This window comes from Gallinula chloropus (genome assembly GCF_964237585.1).
Source record: "Gallinula chloropus genome assembly, chromosome: Z".
In the NCBI taxonomy this organism is placed as follows: domain Eukaryota; kingdom Metazoa; phylum Chordata; class Aves; order Gruiformes; family Rallidae; genus Gallinula; species Gallinula chloropus.
In genome coordinates this window covers 64130894-64143666 of record NC_140089.1, presented here as the reverse complement: position 1 = coordinate 64143666, position 12773 = coordinate 64130894, and positions in this window count along the sequence as shown.

Here is a 12773-nt window from a genome sequence, read left to right as displayed (position 1 = left end):
GCAGGGTTACCCATGAAAACAGTCAATTTCTGGAGGATCATGAATTCCTTCCCCTCTGCCCTGTGTCTTGGTGGTAAGAGGAGCCTTTTTAAAAGGCTGTGAAAATCATAACAACTGCCATCTCAAAAACCATGACAACACTGCTACTCTGTAGGTGGTCCTTATAGATGTGCTGAATTTTCACTTTAATTCTTGTCCCCTTTGCTTTGTTTTCAAATATCCTGTTTTACAAGTCATACCTGATTGATAAAGCACTGTCTGAAATAGTCCCAAGGTGGCTATTAGTCTGGTCTGGTCACACCCCCCTGCCCCACCAGTGACATGTTGTAGAAACAAAGTCATTCTCCTGCCTTTTCAGTTATGTTTTAGCTTTACTCTATAATGAGAGAGCATGGTCATGGTATATTAAACAACTGGTTAAGAGCAACGTATACATTACCATTATTCTGCTTCTAGCTAAAAGCTCCAAGACAAATATAGTAGAGAAGCCTGGCTAAGAATTTCCTGATAGTTTTCTTTTGCCATAAATTCAGCCTAAAGAAATCCAGAACAGCTGAAATGGCACAGCCTTTGCCTGAGTGGAAAATAGGCACTTTTATAATATCAAACATGACTTATGAAACTATCCCAGTTGGATTTTGAAAAATGTAGGAGGGAATAGAATGAAACAATTGCATTTCTGTTTATATTTACCCTACAAAATAGCCCACTCTGAAGAAACATTTACAGAAGTGAATGATTGAGAGATTGTCTCTTAGAGTCAGCAGGTATAAGGTGTCTGAAGTTCCTTTGAGTTATAGTTGCTTGTTAACAATGGGATTTTTTGGTAATTATTTCTGCCCACAGCACTCAGGGATTTAGTGCACATTGTTTTATGTGGAGATTTTTTTTTTTAAATCACCCTTTTCTGTGTTTCTTTTACAATAAAGAAAAGGCCATGGTATATTCAAAAGGCTAAAAGCAAAATTGCCTTTAATTATTCTGTGTTTATAAAATGGATAGCATTTCCATACAAGAAGGAAGATTTTCTGTGCAAACTTTTATTCTGCCTATAGTGATGAATAAAATTGCAAAAAGCAATCTTTCAGGCTGCCAAGACTGAGTGTAGGGTTAAAAGACAAGTCTAATAATTAGCCCACAAATACTGTTGAGGATTTTTGTACTCTTCAATGAATTATGCATTTTGTGTTTAGCTTGTGACATAAAATATGTATGAGACCAATCCAAAACCAAAATCCAAACAAAGCAAGCTTCTACTTTATCTATGTTTGCTGTACTTCTAAATTTCACATCTTCATAAAATCATAGACTCACAGAATGTGTTAGGCTGGAAGGGACTTTTAAAGGTCATCTAGTCCAAGTTCCCTGCAGTAAGCAGGGACATCTTCACTAGATCAGGTTGCCCAGAACCCCATCAAGCCTGAGTTTGAATACCTTCAGGGATGAGACCTCAGGAGAGCAAAGTAGAGGGGCAGAATCCCCTCCCTCAACCTGCTGGTCATACTGTTTTTGATGCAGCCCAGGACACAGTTGGCTTTCTGGGCTGCAAGTGTGCATTGTTGAACTTCATATCCACCAACATTCACAAATTCTTCTCCTCAGGGCTGGTCTCAATCCATTCTCTGCCAAGCCTTTAGTTGTGCTTGGGATTGCCCTGACTTTGGCCTTGCTGAACTTCATGCAGTTTGCGTGGTCCCACTCCTCAAGCCTGACAAGGTCCCTCTGGATGGCTCCATTCCATGCAGTGTGCCTTCCACACCACACAGCTTGGTGTCTTCAGTAGACTTGCTAAGGGTGCACTCAATCCCACCCTCCATGTCACTGACAGAGATATTAAACAGAACTCGTCCCAGTACTTACCCCTGAGAAACACCACTCATCACTGATCTCCATTTGGACATTGAACTGTTGACCACAACTCTCTGTGTATGACTGTCCAGCAAGTTCCTTGTCCATCAAGTGGTCTGTCCATCAAATTCATGCCTCTCCAATTTAGAGACAAGGTGGTTGTGCAGGGTAGTGTCAGATGCTTTACACGAGTCCAGGTAGATGACATCAGTTGCTCTTATCCACGTAATACAATGGTAATCATCAAAACTCCAGAGACAGCAGAGATCTGCCATTGTTAAGCTCCATAACTCTCACTCCAAATTGCACACAGAAAGGCAGCACCCTCAAAGTGTTGCTTCTTTCTACTGCTGTCTTAGGAGCTGATGACTGCATAGGTCTCTCTGTATTGTCAGAGTGAAAGCTGAAGTAATTCCACTCAAATGTTCATGAAAGGTCTTTGCCCATGAGCTGCACTCAGAAGATTCTGAATTAATTATTGATTAATTAGCATCTCTGTGTCTTAGTTGCTTATATGGCAAGAGGGAGAGGAGAGGCTGTTGTGAAAAATAGAGACAGGGCTGTGCCAAAAATGGTGTCTTTAGGAAAAATAAATTTCTTCAGGATATTGCTTGTTCAACCTGAGTGCAATCATTGTTTCAGCTTGTTTTATGAACCAGTCTGGTCCAGTTATAGAGCAGAATTAAAGGTTCACATTTATAATGTACACTGGAATCACTGTGTTTCAGAGAAAACTCTGCTGATTCTTCACTAATAAAAATGTATTTGATCTGTAATCATGGGCTTATTTTGAGCTGTAATTTGAAGATATGATGGGCTGCTGACTGTTATCCTTTGTGTCTGTTGGAAGAAGAGAAACTGACCCTCTCAGTTAATAACTCCCAGGTTTTTTTAATCCATGACTATTACAAACTTTCTATTCTTGTTAAATGTTGTTTTATTTTTTGCATTGTGTCTTTACCTTTAAAATAAATTTTAGCTAGGTATGACTCCAGAGGAAGATATCAAACATACATTTATTTGCAGAACTTAAGTTTCAGATCAGATGTGTCAATAATTAATACAAGTTGTTACCTTGAAAATTTTATAATCCCCATTTCCCCATCCTTCTGCTCAAAAATCTGGAAACAAAAGAATTTTTTTTCAAAAGACTGAATGATAGCTATAAAGCCTAGAAAGAAAAAAAGGGTGTCTAAGATAGAATTTTCTTTTGGTGAACCCATAATAAAGCCCAAATAGACAGCCCAGTAAATCTGGTACACTTTTATAGTTCTAAAATAGGCCCATATTTAGCTGAACATTACTGCTTAGAAACCAAGTTCCAAAAGCTGTAACAGTGGCTACTGTTCTTTCCCTTAGGGTCTGAACAAGGAAATCCAATGTTTTCTGGTCAGCAGTAGGAATTCCACTTTGTAATCTGACACCCTTCATTCCTCCCCTCTCAAAGGCAGTAAACCAAAAAAATTAAAGGCAGAACAGATTTTAAAATCGTGTAGCATTTGCAAATCCTCATGCACCTTTAATGATTTGTTGGCTTGTGCAAGCTGAAAGCTTCACAACCTGCCCTTTCCCTTGTAAGCTCCTGCTCTCATCACATCATCTACTTATGCACGTCTCACTGAGAATTCGTGCTCTTGCATTTCTCTGATTTCAGCCCTATTGTTCCAAACTCTTGAGGAATAATCACAGCCATAGAATAGCCATGATCTTCATGTTATGAGGCTGATACAGCTGTACTGTGGCCAGCTAAGTTAGTTTATACCAATAAGTACTATGCAGTTATTAGAAAGATGATAGTCCCTTTTTTGTATTTTTAAAATTTCTGGTCTCTAGCAAGCATGTGGCAGCAGCATGCTTCTGCATATTTATGTAGTGGTAACAATTGGATCTTTTCATGCTCAAAGCGAGCAACTCAACTCTAGTCAGTCTGTAATTTCTTTCTGACAGGCTCGTTATTTCTCTGCTGATAATATGGTGATGGTTAAGGCAAGCTATACAATTTAAAAACAGGCAATTTGTGTGTGTGTGTGTGTGTGTGTGTGTGTGTGAGCACTGTATGTCCATCCAAGCACACTTTTACCCTAACAGCACATAAGCCTGCTCATCTGACAACCACTGGCTGCATCAGTTGTAGAGCACGATTGTCACACACTCAATAGAACAAGCACATTGCCATGCAGTTTGGCTTGCTGCTGTAATTTCTGTTTATTCATCTTTCTGTGATGTTGTAAATGATGGACATGTATATTTTTTTTATTTTACAAGGGTCGTTGCAAAGTCTGTGGACTCCTTACCAAGGAAGTTGTCCAGTTGCTTTGGCTGCTTGTTCTCATTTAGGATTTGAGTTCATGCTGGTGTCAGCATGCCCTCTGACTTAATTGGAAGACCTTCGTGCTATTTGGGGAAAAAAAAAAAATCAGATTATCTGCGATGAAAGACTTACCAAGCATGACAGGAGCTGCAGACTCAGTTGGAACTCTGTACACTTCCATAAGGCTTGCTTGTAATAATGCAAGCAGCATAAGGAAATCCCTGCTTTCTCTTCTTTGTGCTTTCAATGTGTGTGCCACACTTTCTCTGCATATATTGAATTCATGTACCTTTGGTCACTTCTGTGACTAATCTATTAGAGTTGCTTTTGAAAGGATACTGACTTAACTTTTAATGTTAAATGTTACTGTTAAATGTTACTGTTTTGTAACATTTCTTAGACCTATGACACTTGCTGGACTTAGGGCTAAGAAGGTCTGAGAAGACCATTCCTGCAGCTAGTGCAAACTTACTGGTAAATCACAGCAAGGTTTTGGTGAATTCTTATACCCTTTGTTTGAGTACATCCCTATAGCTGATTTGGTATATGACATTTAGCTTGGATCCCTACCCAAACAGTGACAGAAACTATTCATGTAAATACAACTGAAATTCATGCATTGCCTACATAGCAGAGAGGGATTTAGAAGAGAAGGCATTGGCAGTCACTACACCCATTTCTTAATAGGTCTACCACCTGAGACTTTATGCCCCACATTCTGAAATCAGCTTCCAGGAGGAAGGAACACTGGCAATAGCACAGGGAAGTGCAGCCCTAGACTCTGCACTCTCCTAATTAGGAGCCTGGCTCTCATGATTAGTAGTCATTCATGTGCCTTTTTGTTTTGCTGTTTTCTTCACTGTGGGAAAAGATCGCATGTTGAAGTACATTCAAGTAACTACTGATACTAATTAGTGATTTTGTAAAGTTATTTCTAAATTTGTTCCTAGGAAATTAACAATAAAACTCTAGTTAGAGAGTATGTCATTTAACTGCATCAGATGAAGATCACTGCACTTAACTGTTGTGACCGCTGCTTTTTCCACTCTGTTGTTTTATTTTTTTAAACTTCAAAGTCTCTAAATTCCTCCTGATTGATGCACTGATATTTTAACAATGTCTTTGTTGTGTACTGCAATCAGACAAGTGCTAATCCCCTTGAGGAATCTGGCAGGGCTGTGGGAATCTTCCAGCCATAATTGTATCTCTATCACAAACGTGATGATATTGTCAACTTCAGCTGAGTTGACAGAATGTGCTGTTGATGTTGAGGGCAGATTATATCAACTTGCTCTATTGATTCATGAGTCTAAGGGTCACTCATTTATGCATTCTTCACTGTCTCTAGTATGGGGGTTTTTTTTGTACTGTTCTGGAAGATGTTAGAGATACAAATGCTTGCTGATCTTAAACAAAAAACCCTGTAACAATAATAACAATAAAAAATAATAATAATAATAAACAACCCTAAAAGGATAGGCAAGAAGTAATCCTAATTATATAAATAAAATAAAATCACTAGAGAAAAAAATTGGATGGTTAATTATGATCAATGAAACTGAATTTTAATGGAGTAAAAATATTTATTAGTTTGAACATTAGAGGAGAAATAAAGCAATATAAGGATGATAGTAGTTCCACTTACTGTATAATCGTGTTACCCCAAGTCTTTGATTTACTTATCCAGTTGTTTTGAAATTATTTTAGCTGAATTCTTTAATATGTTATTTTTTTTCTTTAACAGTTTCTAAGTGTAGAATAATTCCCTTGTAAAGTATTTTTTGTGGCAAAGGATATTGTAGGCAATCATTAAATGCCTAAATGTGTAAACTTCTATTACTTATTCATTTTTTGGATCTCCACCTCAAGCCATGATTATAATTTGTTCAAACTCCAGCACAGACCATCCATTTCTCTGGTAATCTTAACAAGGTTTCCCCAAGTACAGGTTGTATCTTGATTTTTGTTCTTGTGAGTTACTTTGCAGGTCTTCTTTCTCAGTGTTGACATATGAAAAATGAAAGATATGTGTCATTCAAATGATCTAGTAGACCTATGAATCGCAAATATATATTGACTGGATTTTATTTTCTATGACTAGGCCATGAAGAAATAAATCCTGTTTGCTGATTGATTGTTTGGAGTTGTTTTGTGGCCCTTTTTTATCCCCAAGATGGAGTAGTTAATTTATTGTTATTATAATAGCATTAATATGTGGTTCAGGGCAATTATAGTTCTTTAATTAATATGAAAGAGGAGAGGGAAAAAAAGGAACCCTATTTGTTTTACTGCATATATTCTATCTGAGCTCCCTGAAGTCCACTTGGCCTACAATCAATTTCAGAAAGACCATTATTTGGCTCCAAGTCAGATGTTTCAATTGAAATCAGATAGCCAAAACCACAAGAATCTAACTTGTTAGAAATCGTGACTGTTCCAAAAATGGGAATCCACAAGACTGGCATACACACAGTAAGTAGAGAATATTCATAGAAGCTTCTGCTGTACCCTTAGTTTTGGGTTTTCTTAATTTTGCTGCTGTTACTTCACTGGGAAAGCATGTGCACTTTGCCATATGAGGCTGGTTTTCTTTCTTTGCTGTTCCAATGCCAGAACATGTATCCTGTATATTAACAGTGCCTTTAATTGTCATTTTCACTATGTAGTACTTGTCTGAAACTGCTGCGTAGAATAATTTCTTAATGACCTTCCACCATCTGCTATCTTCCCTCAGTGCTCAGAATGACCATGAGCGTGTCCTTGCTATGCTGTGAATACCCAGACAAAACATGCTTCCCTTTATCAGAGCAAAGAGGGCCAATTCTTCTTAGTTTAATAAATTATACTTAAAATGTTATTGTTTAGAAATTTCTCCAAGTGCTGCCTTGAGGTTTCGTAACCAAATGTGACTCCCAGGAAAGATCAACTGAATTACTTTTCATCCAGTCCCTTTTCAAATGTGCCTGGCACTTCCTTGTGTCCCCCAGTAAGAAAAGGCTAGGAAAATCCCCTTTAAGAGAAACAGTGCTAGCTCAAATGTGCTATTTTGCCAAAACTGGCCTAACAAAGCCACGTATTTTAGAGGTTTCAGTGGGATAGTTAGCCAGGTTTATTACTGTGTGGTGGCCAGAGCAGTATTATTTTGTGAACTACAGCTGATGTTCAGCAAAGTTACTGAATTTGGCTATGATGACAAGCCTTAAGGTGTAGGTAATAGCTAAGTAAGATCACTAGACAATGAAATTGCAATTTCTATTGCTTTAGCTGTGCATGTCAGAATTTTCTTTATTCACTACAGCTCTTTACAAACGTTATGGTACTGCAGGAAAAGTGTGCACTAAGGACAATGCAACAACCAACTCTTGGTCACTATATGCTTTATTTTTCTCTGTAATTAGTTTCTTCTTTTTCTCCTGAGTTTATTAGCCCATAATTATCATCATTAACAACGTTTACTTTTAATCAGTTGTGGTATTTTAATTCTCATTTCTTACTTCTTTTTTCCTTACTTTTTTTTTCTCAGTGTCCTCGCAATATCAGTACCATCTGCAGCTAAATGGAAATACCAAGCCATTATTTTGATTCCATCTTGTCTGTTCAAATAATGAAGGCACAAATTCCTAGGACTAATCACTGTAGTGTTTCATTAATGTTATCTCCAGCTAAGCATTTACATTCATGTTTTAATGACAATCATTCATCACTTCTTCAACAGCTAACTTAATTCTTACAGAGATGAAAAACATAAAAATGCTATTTAAAGTTTTCTACTCACACACAAAATAGTCAAAGATGCAGGGTGACTTGCCAACACTCACTTAGTATGTGAGAGACTCTTCGAGAAGTAAAAGGCTTAGTGCTTTAAGTGTGTGACAGGAAAGGTCTTGAATTAACTGTCTTTAACAAGATAATTGTTGGGGAAATAAGTTCCACGCTGCAGTCAGAAAGGACCATAAAATGGGAATAAGATTACTTGATTATTTCACAGATACAACACAATTGACTCTTCAGAAGTCAGGGGTGCCACTGAACATAAATTCAAATGAATGGTCTGGAAAAGAAATTTAAATCCTTTCTAGTGCAGTGCTACCACAGTATTTACAGTGTATATCATTTTAAGGGCTATACAAACCCCCATGTTTTTGCATGAAAGCCATAAACCTATTTTTAGACAAGGATTAAAATACTGAATTTTTATAGTCATAGAATCAGAGAATCGTTTAGGATGGAAAAGACCTTTAAGATCATCAGTTCCAATCATAAATCTACCACTACGAAGTCCACACCTCATCTACACATGTTCTAAATGCCTCCAATCAGTGCTTGATAACCCTAAATTTTGATAATACCCAGTCCAAACATCTCCTGGAACAACTTGAGGCCATTTCCTCTTGTCCTATCACTTGCTACTTGGGAGAGAAGAGGCCAACACCCACCTGACTCCCACCTCCTGACAGGTAGTTGTAGAGAGCAATAAGGTGAGGGGGCCAAAACTGGACACAGCACTTGAGGTGCAGCCTCACCAGTTAAGTCTGAGCTAAAGATCGTAACAGATCTCCCATTCTGAAATACACAAATATAAACCTGATTAATAAATAAGCAATAAGGTGAAAGGAACTGTTATGAAAATGCCAGGTTTTTTTTTTAAAAGGAAAGCCAAAGGTGGTGAGAAGTGCACTTTTTAACAGAAGGCTAGATCCCTAAGAGGTTTTAGCAGCCGGTAGTCCAGAATCCTCAACCTCTAGACCAGCACAATCTCCTCTTTAGATCTCACCTATTTTTATTGAGGGCAATTTTAACATTCATTTAAAGTTGATGTAAGAGATACTATATCAAACAAAATGATGGATTCAGCTCCCACTAAATAATTGGAAGAAGACAATGCTCTCTAGGGGCAAATACCATAAATACTATCAGGCTCCTTCAGCAAGGTTTTCTCTGTCACTAAACTTGCTTTCGAAGTTTCTTTTAGCCATCATTCTGGTCAGCACAACACTTTATTGATGAAAAATAGTAAGCTTAAATACATGGAATTTTAAACCAAAACACTCTATGAATGTTTCGTGGCTTAATAATAAAGACAAGCTATTATTAAGTTGAAATACAAAGTTAGAGTATTGCTTTAGAGAAATACCATTTTTTAAATGAAAAGGCACAATTATTTTCATGGGACCATCATACAGCACTATGTTCCATGTAAAGAACTATTATAAACACTTTAATACGCTCTATAAAAAAATACAAGTTTAATGCGTTCACTTGGCTTTATGTTATTAACAAAAAACCACACAAACAACAAAAAATCCATTACTTTGTCATCAATAGCTTCAGGTACTAGAACAATTGTAAACTGACACAAATTTTGTTGGTTTTTTTTATTTTTCTAGACTCCTGTTTGAGGTCTCTGAACAACTTCTGAGGTTATATGTTTTCTTCAAAATAACATTAAATTTGTTTGCTAGTTTAACGGTTGCTTCCTCTTAGAAGTTTATTCAGTACATGCTCCTTGAAAGTGCCTAATGTTTCAGCCAATTGTCTTAAATTTATTGTTGTATGCTTAAATTGTATGTGGTATTTTGAAATCTTGTCATTTTGAAAGCTTTTGTATTTTTAAGGTATAGAGTGTAAACCTCTTTGTACATCTTACATGACTTTTTTCTGTTGATATTCAGAAGGCATGGCAGTGTCCCAAGGTAGCTAATACTGTTGTATTCTGTAGTTTGCCTAGTTACAAGGAAATTGCTACATCCTTGAAAGTATTAGTATTTAACTGTGGTAAAGTGATTGACAGTAAAAAGCCTCCTGGTGTGACTGGAGTGCTGGAGTCAGTAAACAGGCCATGTCAAAAACAAAGGATTCAAGTTCAAAAGGCTTTTTCCCAATTAGTTTACAAATCTCTTCTTTTAGCAAGGTACAGGTGCCTCCAAGTAGTATACACTGTATTTGATCCTCCATGTTAAAAGATCATCCTCAAATTAATGTCAGTATATACTGTGTGTATCTCTTGTTCATTGGAAGAGACATGCTGTTGCGTGCCCCCAGGCTGTTTTGGACATCTGAATCTCTTTAATCTGACACATGTCAGATTAGTGCTCTAGTGAGGCTGTAAACATGAACGTGATGTAGCCCCACAGGATGTGAAGAATGCATTAATGGCATTGCAGGCTTTTTTTCTGCCAGAGTTGCTCTAACCTGTAATATTCTTATTTTCCATCATATCTGATGTGTTGAAGGTATTTTACAGCTGAAACTGTTTCAAGGTTAAAAATTATGTATTATGTGCTAACTGCCTCCTGGAAAAATGAAATACATTCTCTTAACAAAGATGGCTTGTACAATATGTCCTCCAAAGGTTAACATTTTGAATCTCGAGTACATTGAAATAGTTTGTGGCAAGGTCCAAGCAGATGGAAAAAAGATTCAATTTGCAGGAAACTCAAATTTAAACACAGAAAAACTCTTTCTGCCATTTTTTTTTAAATACATTTTGTTTTCAGAGTTCTGGTTTAACTGAAATATATAGTGTTGGCAAAAGCACTAGACTGCGTACTTTCCAATTTGGCTGTACAGTCAATAAGCTCCAAAACAGAAAGTAAATGTTTCTGAGGGAAAAACAAGGATCAAGGTGCGAGTGTGATTCAAGACAGTGTAGCTAACCATATACATGTAAATGAGAATTCCATCCTTCTTTTGCATAGTCTGGAAATAAAAGGAGATAGATTGAACCCGTTATGCGATTCCATTTTAAAGACGGATGTGATCATTTCATACCCATACTCAGAAGTAGAGAGGATTCCAATACATTTGTGACAGAAGCCAGAAAGGAAAACAGAGTGGAACTGGAGCCATGAGACAAGAAAGGGAAAAGATTTGAAAAACAGCCTAAATCCCTGTATTACAGATGGCTGACAGGAAGTAAGGAGAAACTTTTTCACTGTGAGGGTGGCAGAGCACTGGCACAGGCTGCCCAGAGAGGTTTTGGAGTCTCCTTCTCTGGGGACATTCAAAACCTACCTGGATGTGTTCCTGTGTGACCTAATCTAGGAGATCCTGCTCTGGCAGGGGGGTTTGGACTAGATGATGATTTTTCAAGGTTCCTTCCAACTCCTAATGTTCTGTGATTCTGTGTGACAGGTAAAGAAAATGAGGATAGACTGCAAATTCAGACTTCTGGACTGGAAGGTATCATAGTATCTTCTGCAAGAACAGTTTTATTCTGCAAGGTATGGAAATGAGAGAGTATACATGACAAACAAAACAAAGAAGGGGAATCCAACCAAAAACCAACTACACCGTTATTTTCCCCTTCTTTTCTATCCTGGCAATGCCATGGGCATATGCTTGGAATCCCCTTCCCATCCTCCACTGTGGGGAAAGTGCGGAAATTAGTTCAAAAGCAGCACAAACTGACAGTGGGAGCAGTAGGTGTCTAACTGCTCTCACTTGTGCTGCTCTGGGTCTCACTAGCACTCAGGTGGAGCTGAGAAAGGCTTAGTGTAATCACAGTGCAGCTCTTCCCTAGGCAGGATTGCTTGCTGGGATGACCATTTTCATTCTGAAAGAAATTTAAAGCAGTCATTTTAGAGCTGGGATTATGGACTAAGAATCCTGCTTCCACTTAATTTCTTTGAATATTTTTGGGGAAATCTTCCCAATTCTTAAGCAATTCCTTCAAGTTTTAAATTGCTTTGAAAAACTTGGCAGTGTTGTAATCTTTGGGATTTTTCCTGTATCTAATGATTTTAGCACTGATGAATGAAAAATATTAAATAGCTTTGAGATATGTAATTCCTGGAAATAGCACTAGGCTATTTCCTTTTACAATTTGTAACACAGCCAGTAGAACTGTAGGATATTTTGGACAAGGTCCAAGAAAATGCCTCATTTGTGATAAATAAGCTAGTGTTTAAGAATGTATAGGAGTTGCTTTTTTTTTTTTGACTGGATATATGAGTTGATAAGAGTAATTTCAAATATGATATGCATAGTATCCCGTTCAAGATCATTAAATCATTTGACTGTATATGTTTTCTCTTAGCAGTCCTTAGGACATGAAAAGAGATTTCAAGACATTAGGAGATAAATAGATTAGCATAACTGGGTATTAATATGGGAATTTCAGTAGATGAATGTCATATTTAAACACGGCCTCTTTAATTATTTATACCTAATGGTTGTCTCAGTTTGTTCGGTAGAAAGGATACTGCTAGTTTAAATTCCCATGAATTACTGCCTCAAAACGCACTTAAAAATAATCTCTATCCTAGAGCCCCTAATTATGGGAAAGGAGATAAAACAGCTGTTACTGCTGTTGTGTCAGGCAACATTTATTTGGCCAGACAGCTCTTTTTTGTACTACTTTCAATAATATGTGTTTTAAAAATACAGATTAGACACAGTGGTAAATCTGGATCCCTTCAGTGAGTCTAAGTGTCTGCATTCAATTACAATCTTCTTAAAATACAGCGGTGGATTTCTGCTTGCACCACACTGGCTGAGTCCCAAATTAGTTTAACAATTACTGTCCCCAAAACACTGAGCTTGGTTCAGAGCTGGAATGTGAGACCTCAGGATACTCAACCAGGGTCAATAGAGATCTCTTGACACCCACCAA